The sequence below is a fragment of the Malaya genurostris genome, chromosome 2, assembly GCF_030247185.1.
Source record: "Malaya genurostris strain Urasoe2022 chromosome 2, Malgen_1.1, whole genome shotgun sequence".
Taxonomy (NCBI): domain Eukaryota; kingdom Metazoa; phylum Arthropoda; class Insecta; order Diptera; family Culicidae; genus Malaya; species Malaya genurostris.
The window spans coordinates 68235511-68244776 of record NC_080571.1 but is presented as its reverse complement, the minus strand read 5'-3'; positions in this window follow the sequence as shown (position 1 = coordinate 68244776).

Here is a 9266-nt window from a genome sequence, read left to right as displayed (position 1 = left end):
GCTGAGCCCCCCAGGGGAACAAGTAACTCCAGTGGATCCGAAAGGCATTTTTAATAAGATCACGTGTTATCATAATTTTGAATCGCCCACATAACACACGAGCGGTTAAAATTTTCCTAATATTGAAAATTCCTCGAATCGTTGCCGTACTTTCCATTCAGCTGTTCCACACTGGGAACTTTTCTTTCAGGGAACGAAACCAAAAAGGACAAAAGAAAAGCTTTGAAAATTTATCGCTTTCCAGCATGAAGGTAATAACTTAAGCATTATTTCCCTTCGCCAAAACAGACGCCATAATATCGATATGGTGGCACGAAATGCGACATCCCAGGGTTTGCCTTGTCGTTTCCTAAATCTTGGTCCGAAAGCTTGGAAGTACGTCGACATCCAGGTCGGTGGACTAGTCCGGTGCACGTTGTGCCGTTGAATGGTTTTACGTTCTTCGTTTTTTCTTATTCAATAACAAAGCTCTTGCTTTTTGTGCTCAAGCTTCGAGTATGCTTAGTTTATGTTCAACGTGTTTTAGGAACTGCTAATGAAAAAAAAACTATTCTCTGAAATTACGGCAGCAAGTGATCCTCGTTTCCCAACGATTCATGCCATCTTTCCAATGCCAGTTTCTTTTCGCCTTTGTACACTGAGTCGTTTTTTTTTTTTTAATTTTCATCTTTTTCAGGATGCAAAACGACCGCAGATTCGAGTTCAGAGTTTCGCAACAGAATCGGGCGACGCGTGTGTTCCTGAACTCCGCCAAACTCATCTTAAGCTCAGTCCCTGCCAGTGCCGACACCATCATCCTCGAACGGAAGTGGTTTGATTTTAACACCGTCGTTTTTCCCAGTTGCTTGGCGACACACTCACACACACACACATACACACACACACACAACCTCCCAGAGCTAGTACAAAATCATTTCAGTCTCCACTTTCACGTTCGATTTAATCGTGAACCTTGTTTCCTTTCTTCCGATAGCACCATCGGAAAGCAAAAAGTGCATCTCTCGACGATGCGACGCTACTCGTAGCATCAGCGTCGACTCCATTCCATTCCCGGAGATCCATGGCATATAGATAAGGATGATGGGGATCCGCGCGGTCAGGAGCGGTGCAGCGGTTCCAATAGAGCGTAAAATCTTGAACAATTTCTAGCTGGGTTTTATTAGTCACAAATTTATTATCGCTTTTTGTCGGGACGTGGGATGTGTGCTCCAGCCATGAATCAAGTAGGTGAAGTGATGAAGAAAAGGGATTTTCGTCGTCGTTTTTTCTTTCCATCTCTGTCTCTCTCTCCGGATAACGTAACACGAAAAAAGTAATTATTTTTCCTTTTGTATGCCTGCTGAGCGAATCCAATTTTATGGCAATGGAGCTAATAGTCCTTGAGATTGGTTATTAAAATCAGTTTTCCATAGAAAACTTTTCAACCGACGGAAACTTAATCGAAAAGCATAAATATAGTGCCAACGGCTTTCGTAAGTTCCGGGAACTATCTTTTGAAATCGGGTTTGTCAATAGAATAGAATCCGTTTCCGTGTGGGTGCGATGCTAGTGGTACGTTGCCAAGAAAGGACTAGTTTTTTTCTCTCCTTTTTCTTATTTCATTGAATATGGCTCTCTCTCTCTCTCTTTCTGTATGTGTGTTACTGCGAGAAGCAGACCGCTTTTGTATAAAACCACAAGTCATTTGGTTTGGCAATTTGTTTGAGTACTCAGTTTCTATTTTGTTCTAGCCAAAAATTTTCAATAGAAAATGATTTTATCCAAAATCCATCGAACAGTAATTTTTTTATTTTACTTTCTTAGTGCTTCTTTGATGTCAACATTTCAAAGAACTTTTATGGTCCACTTTGATCAAACGAATAATCGGTTCAAAGAAGTTTCCAACCAAATCGGGCATTCCGAATTCAGGTCACTAGGTCTTTAGTCGCCACGCTGCCCCAAACTTTGACTTGGCAAGATTCCTGTCTGCCCATGGTTGTTTTTTTTTTTCATCACGTCTGCAACAAGTTGTCATTCAAAATAAGTAGGAATCGAAGGTATGCTTAACTAGCGCAACTATCAAAATATATAAAAAGCTGTAGTGGTTTTCAATCAGTTTTAGTTTTCTTTCTTTTTCTGATTAGAATAAAATTGAGCCCGGCAGTATCTAGTGTTTTGATGTCAACCGATTTTGTCGTTAATTATCATGGAGCGCCTTTTCAAAAAACAATTGCTCTCTGAGAAAGTGTTAAATATTCGATCGTGAATATCTTTTGCTGCATATAACGTATAAACATAATTTTTGCCTTGCTTATATAAAAACGTGATTAATCCACCTAGCAGTGAGATCATACCTTTTTTTTATCAATCCGCATGTGTTTTCTGCATGGATATTCTTAGGTGTTTTAGTTCTCATGATATTATTTTAATTATCGTCGTTTTAAACGGAAAATTGAGATTTTAATCACTCATTACCCTGTAATTTCGAAACTGCAAATCGTATCGAATTTCAATCTTAACGTGTGACAATCGATTGAACATTCCATGAGATGTCGAAGTAAGTTCCACTTTAGAGTTTTTCGTCATTATTTATGATACTTCCAGAGCCGGTATTCAGGAACTAGCATAACCCAAAATGATTCGTATGACCATAAATTAACACGCCAAACAATTTACATCTTCTATATCGGTATGAATTTGAAAAACTCATCATCTTTAATTCCAGAATCGGATAAAATTCACCAATTTTGTATGGGACCTTAAGTCCTTTAATTTGAATTTTTGTTTTTGAAGTTCGATTTGGCCTTTTTGAGAAAATGATTGAGCTTCGAGAAACGATTCGATACTGGAACCGGAATTCTAAAATCGGTTTAGCCGAAATCAGTTAAATTCACCTGAGGAGTGTGTAGACATCTTTGAGAAATTGTAGTGCGAATTAAAATTTGGGGGTACATTCCGAATCCAAAAACGAATACCGCTTAAACTGAAATAAATTTATTTAGTAATCGACTATCCAAATCTGCAAACCCGATAAACCTGATTAATTTATGTGAAATGGACATTTTTATACTAATCACCCTATATCTACTAAACCGGCAGTCGGATCTGACTAAAAAGTAGGATGTTTTATAGGATTTTAAGACCTCTCATTTGAATCATAGATGATTCTTAGATTTCATTTGAATCTTAGATCGGTTCAGTACGAGAAAAATGAATTGCATTATTTTAATTTCGTTTCACACATCATCCTGTTGGTTCCGCAATCAGTAGTCGGATCCAAACGTAATTCAGGAGCCTTGTTTGGGAGTACACTACTTTTCATATGAATCTGAGTTTGTAGAAAACGGTTTAGCGATCTCCGAGAAAATTGAGTGAAATTATTTGTTGCACACGCATTTACTGATCTCGACGAACTGAGTCGAATGGTATATGGGTGTTATGTTCTTCCAGCATTTATTGCTGTAAGTAGTTTAAATCAATATAATTACTAAATTACTTTCAACCCGAAACTGCTGATATCATCTGGTTTACATATGTCATATTTGAATGATTATGTTGCCAAAAACGAACCGGGCTAAAATCGGTCCGGGACCAATTTTCATAAAAAAGGTTACTGTACACAGTCTTTTTGGTACTTAGGAACAATTATATGTAACAGTATAAAAATCGTGTTTCACGTTGCTCCCAAGCATTGCTTTGTAATACAGCGCTCAAAACTCCTACTGCTGGAATAGGAGGAAAAGTCGCTTACACAAAAATGTCGATATCTCCGTTGAAAATGGACGGATTTTAACAATCTATGGCTTGTTGGATAACTATTACCATGAGGAATCTAAGTATAGAAACATATTCTGTTTTCAAGGTCAAGTGTGACAGATACTGTCAAAAAACAAAAAAAAAAATTGACATTAAACTTCGTATAACTCAAAAAGTAAACATCCGATCTCAAAACCATTCAATAGCGTTCTGGGTGATTCTGTCAAGTTCCTTTTTTTCAAACTTGAATAAAATCAAAGACTTCCTTCGGTATAAACTATCATCACATTTTCAATTTGTAAACAGTTATGTCAAGATTTAAATGTGGCAACCCTACACGCTATACAAAGTTCAACAAAGCACGCTGTGTGTTAGGCGGGTTTGTTTTCTTCTTCTTCCGTACCAGCACGTACCGATTTTGAATCATTTTGTATGACAGTTTGACAGTTTTGATACTCATTGCCCCATAATTTCGGAACCGGAAGTCGGATCTGTGTGAAATTGCACAGTATCGTTTAAGACACTGAGAGCTTTAATTTGAATCATGATTTGTGAAAATTGGTTTAACAGATGCTGATAAATCGAAGAGAGTTCCGTTTTTGAAGTTTTTCTTCACTATTATTGATGCGTTCGGAAGCGGAAACTGTGACCCAGTAGTTCCAAAGTAGATTTGTGCACCTCGTTTCGCCATCGCTTGTTAAAAAAATATTCATGATTTTTAAAATTTTTACTAATCGCAACCGGAAGTCGGATCTGGATCAACTTTACGAGAGCTTTTTAAATAATTTCAAGACCTTCCATTTGCTTTTTAGATTGTAAAAATCGGTTGAGAAATTTCCGAGAAAATTGAGTGCGCATTTTCTTATAGATTTGCGCATATTGCCTTGTTAATCCGGAATCGGAAGTCGGATCGGGATAAAATTCAAAAGCGATCTATGCGACTATAAGACCTCTCGTTTGAATCTAAGTTTGTGAAAATCGGTTACGCCATCTCTGAGAAAATCGAGCGACATTATTGGACACATACACACATACATACATACATACACACACAGACATTTTCTCAGTTCGTCGAGCTGAGTGGAATGGTATATGACAAAAAAAGTCGGTTTTCACAGCGATTGTATAACCTTTCGGTATGAGAAAGGCAAAGATCTAATGAAATAATTAGTGTAGTGAACCGTTCGCAGTGCGGACTGCGCATTGAACAAAAGCAAATAAAACCAACATTCAGTTGCTTTGAGTTCAAGAAAAATGCACCGAGCAGTGTTTAATATGGGAGAAAGTGGCACCTCTAGGGACTAGAAATAAATCCCGAATAACATTATGACAGTTACATATCGTAAATCTTTCATGGAGCAACTTTCCAAATGCTTTAGTTTTAAAAAGCTAATATGAACGGCAAAGGCCAAGAAGAAGCGCGATAACGAAAGTTCGCATAATTCGTCGAGGCCTGCCATGTCAATTGCGGAGCGCACTAAGGGTCACAGAAAGAATAAAATACAAACGCAATTTTTTAAAACCGAATAGTAATTTTCAACACTATAACCCTTAAACGGTCAAACGGTATCAAATCAATTGCTATATATACACTCTAAAAAACGTGATTAATCCACCTAATAGTGAGATGATACCTTTTTTTATCAGTCCGCATGGGTTTTTTGCATGGATATTCTTAGGTGTTTTAGTTCTCATGACATTATTTTAATGATCGTCGTTTTAAACGACAAATTGAGATTTTAATCACTCATTACCCTGTTATGTCAAAACTGCAAATCGTATCGAATTACAATCTTAACGTGTGACAATCGATTGAGCATTCCATGAGATGCCGAAGTAAGTTTCACTTTAGAGTTTTTCGTCATTATTTATGGTACTTCCAGAGCCGGTATTCAGGAACTAGCATAACCCAAAATGATTCGTATGGCCATAAATTAATACGCCAAACAATTTATTTCTTCTTTATCTGTATGAATTTTAAAAACTCATTATCCTGTAATTCCAGAATTGGATAAAATTGGTTAATTTTTTATGGGACCATAAGTCCTTAAATTTGAATTTTTGTTTTTGAAGTTCGATTTGGCCTTTTTGAGAAAATGAACGGAATTCTAAAATCGGTGTAGCCGAAATCAGTTAAATTTACCTGAGGAGTGTGCAGACATCTTTGAGAAATTGTAGTGCGAATTAATATTTGGGTCTACAATCCGAATCCAAAAACGAATACCGCCCAAACTGAAATAAATTTATTTGGTAATCGACTATCCAAATCTGCAAACCCGATAAACCTGAATAATTTATGTGAACTGGACATTTTTATACTAATCACCCTGTATCTCCTAAACCAGAAGTCGGATCTGACTAAATTTTATAGGATTTTAAGACCTCTCATTTGAATCATAGATGATTCTTAGATTTCATTTAAATCTTAGATCGGTTCAGTCATCTACGAGAAAAATGAATTGCATTATTTTAATTTCGTTTCACATATCATCCTGTGGTTCCGCGATCAGAAGTCGGATCCAAACGTAATTCAGGAACCTTGTTTGGGAGTATACTACTTTTCATATTAATCTGAGTTTGTAGAAAACGGTTTAGCCATCTGCGAGAAAATTGAGTGAAATTATTTGTCACACACGCAGTTGCTGATCTCGACGAACTGATTCGAATGGTATATGGATGTTATGTTCTTCCAGCATTTATTGCTGTAAGTAGTTTAAAACAATATAATTAAAAAAATTCTGCCATCATATTATGGTTTATATATGTCATATTCGAACGATTATGTTGCCAAAAATGAGCCGTGCTAAAATCGGTCCGAGGCTAAATGTCATGAAAAAGGATGCCGTACACAGTCTTTTTGGTACTTAGAAACAATTGTATGTAACAGTATAAAAAATCATGTTTCACGTTGCTCCCAAGCATTGCTTTGTCATACAGCGCTCAAAACTCCTACTGCTGGAATAGGGGAAAAAGTCGCTTATACGAAAATGTCGATATCTCCGTTGAAAATGGACGGATTTTAACAATCTATGGCTTGTTGGATAGGTATTACCGTGCGGAATCTAAGTCTGAAAATATATTCTGTTTTCAAGGTCACGTGTGACAGATACTGTCAGAAAACTAAAAATTTTGACATAAAACTTCGTATAACTCAAAAAGTAAACATCCGATCTTAAAACCATTCAATAGCGTTCAGGATGACGGGGAGACCTTTCATTTGCGACTAGTTTGTTCAAAATCGGTCCAGCCATCTCTAAGAACTCGACCTCTTAGTTGACAACACACATACAGACACACACACATACACTCACACGGACATTTGTTCAGTTCGTCGAGCTGAATCGATTGGTATATGACATTCGGCCCTCCGGGCCTCGGAAAATTTTTCTAAAGTTTGAGCGAATTCTATACCTATTTTTTATATATATAAAAAAAGGTAAAAATTTGAATTTTACTGGTGACTTAATCCCTCATACGATGTAATTCATAAAGACCTAATTTGTCAAATGACGGAAAATCTCATTTGTAATGACTTAATGTCAGATGAGCTTGAATTTTACCGGTTTCAACTGTAACTTGCGTTCTGCTGGCAGGTATGAATTTAAATGCACCTTTTACCAGCCAAGCAAATGCATGCTTCTGTGGCTCAGTCGATTAATAGACGTACTTGCGATCCAATGATTCACGGTTCAAGTCGCGCGACGGTTGCTCTCAGTATTCTTTTTTTTATTTCAATGAATTTCATGTATGGAGTTTTAGACACAATATTAAATGTTCTTCCACGTATATTTGCGTTAGCTTCGATGCTCCATTTATGTGTATCTAATAAGATGTAAAATCACATGGTTTTTTTACGTGTGTACATATCTCGAATGCAGTCCTACGCCAATCTCGCGGTTATGTCCCTGAGATTGGCCCTTTCGGCGAAATGGCTTTCGGCGCAATAACTCTTTCGAAGAAATGACATTCGGTGAAACGACTATCGGCGAAATGGCTTTCAGTGAAATGATCCTGATCCTTTGTTTGCTAGGTTGGGGGTTTCAAATTCAAAATACAGCACATAAAACCGTACAAACATTGCCCAATGAATACTGATGTTGGCAATAGTTGCGTAGTCCTACCTGAACAGTTCAAAAAACCGTATAGAGCTTGATATACACCATGTAGCTTTTTAATAGTGATAAACATGCCACAAACTCTTCTCCATAGACCTGAAAGAAATAATTTTAGTTTTTTTAATTTATTTTTCAATGACCCTCTACACTCCACCGTACCAAAAAGCTCACGTTTGGACCCCTCTGACAACGGGCACATACAGGCCTCAGTTTGAAAAAATTGCTATTTACAATTGACAAGAGCTCCCAGTGAAATACAAGATTCGTTTTAAAGGGCTCTTAATGATATTTTATAGTTAATAATACCAAAAGTAATAATTACTTATTTATCTAATGGAGCAGGAAAAGCCTCTTTCACAAAGGGAAAAAAAACTTACTCTTCTTTTCATATCGTACTTAACAGTTGCCTCAAACGTAAGATTTATAAAATGAATGAATGAATCAATAAATGAATGAATTTTTGCAATTAGTGATAGAAAAGCAAAATTAAAATAATAAAAGTTGAAAACAATATTGACAGTAATTATGAATTTGATTAAAAGATAGGGAAATAGATCCTCAAAATAAACACATTATTGGAACAAAAGAACGTAAGAATAACAAAAAAAAAAAACAAAAAATAGGATACAAAGCATAGAATAACACAACATACGGTCGATACACCTAAGCTTGTCTGCTACTTTGCTGCCATCCAATAACCGATAATGATCAATTTCTATGAGTTTCTTTTTGCTGTAAAGGGCCTTGTGAACGAACATCATTGTTTGCATATCTCTTAAAGCTAAAATTGGAAGAATACCTTGGCTAGTGTTGGAGTACAGTAGTGCAGTAGGGTACAGATGAGGTAACATGAAAATATTTATTATTTTTACGTTTCGTCTTTGACTCATCAGTGCAGAGCAGTTCAAATTGAACTGCTTAGTGCTAAACTCGGCAGTTCAATTTGAACCGCTAAGCAGACGTAAAGTTTCTGCTATTTACAGAACACTTTTTGTTTTGCAACGAAGTGCAATGTCTTTTCTGACGTGCCGAACGAAAACGTGTTTTCGACTATTTCTGGCCGATGCAGGTATGGTCATTTAGGGGTTAGCCAAATTTTGTGCTAGGGCACATAACCGTTTTTATTATTTTTACGTTTCATCTTTGACTCATCAGTGCAGAGCAGTTCAAATTGAACTGCTTAGTGCTAAACTAAGTAGCAGAAACTTTACGTCTGCTTAGCGGTTCAAATTGAACTGCCGAGTTTAGCACTAAGCAGTTCAATTTGAACTGCTCTGCACTGATGAGTCAAAGACGAAACGTAAAAATAATAAAAACGGTTATGTGCCCTAGCACAAAATTTGGCTAACCCCTAAATGATGAAAATATTTTTTATGCATTTATTTTGCAGGATCTAATTTTTTTTTAAATCTGGAC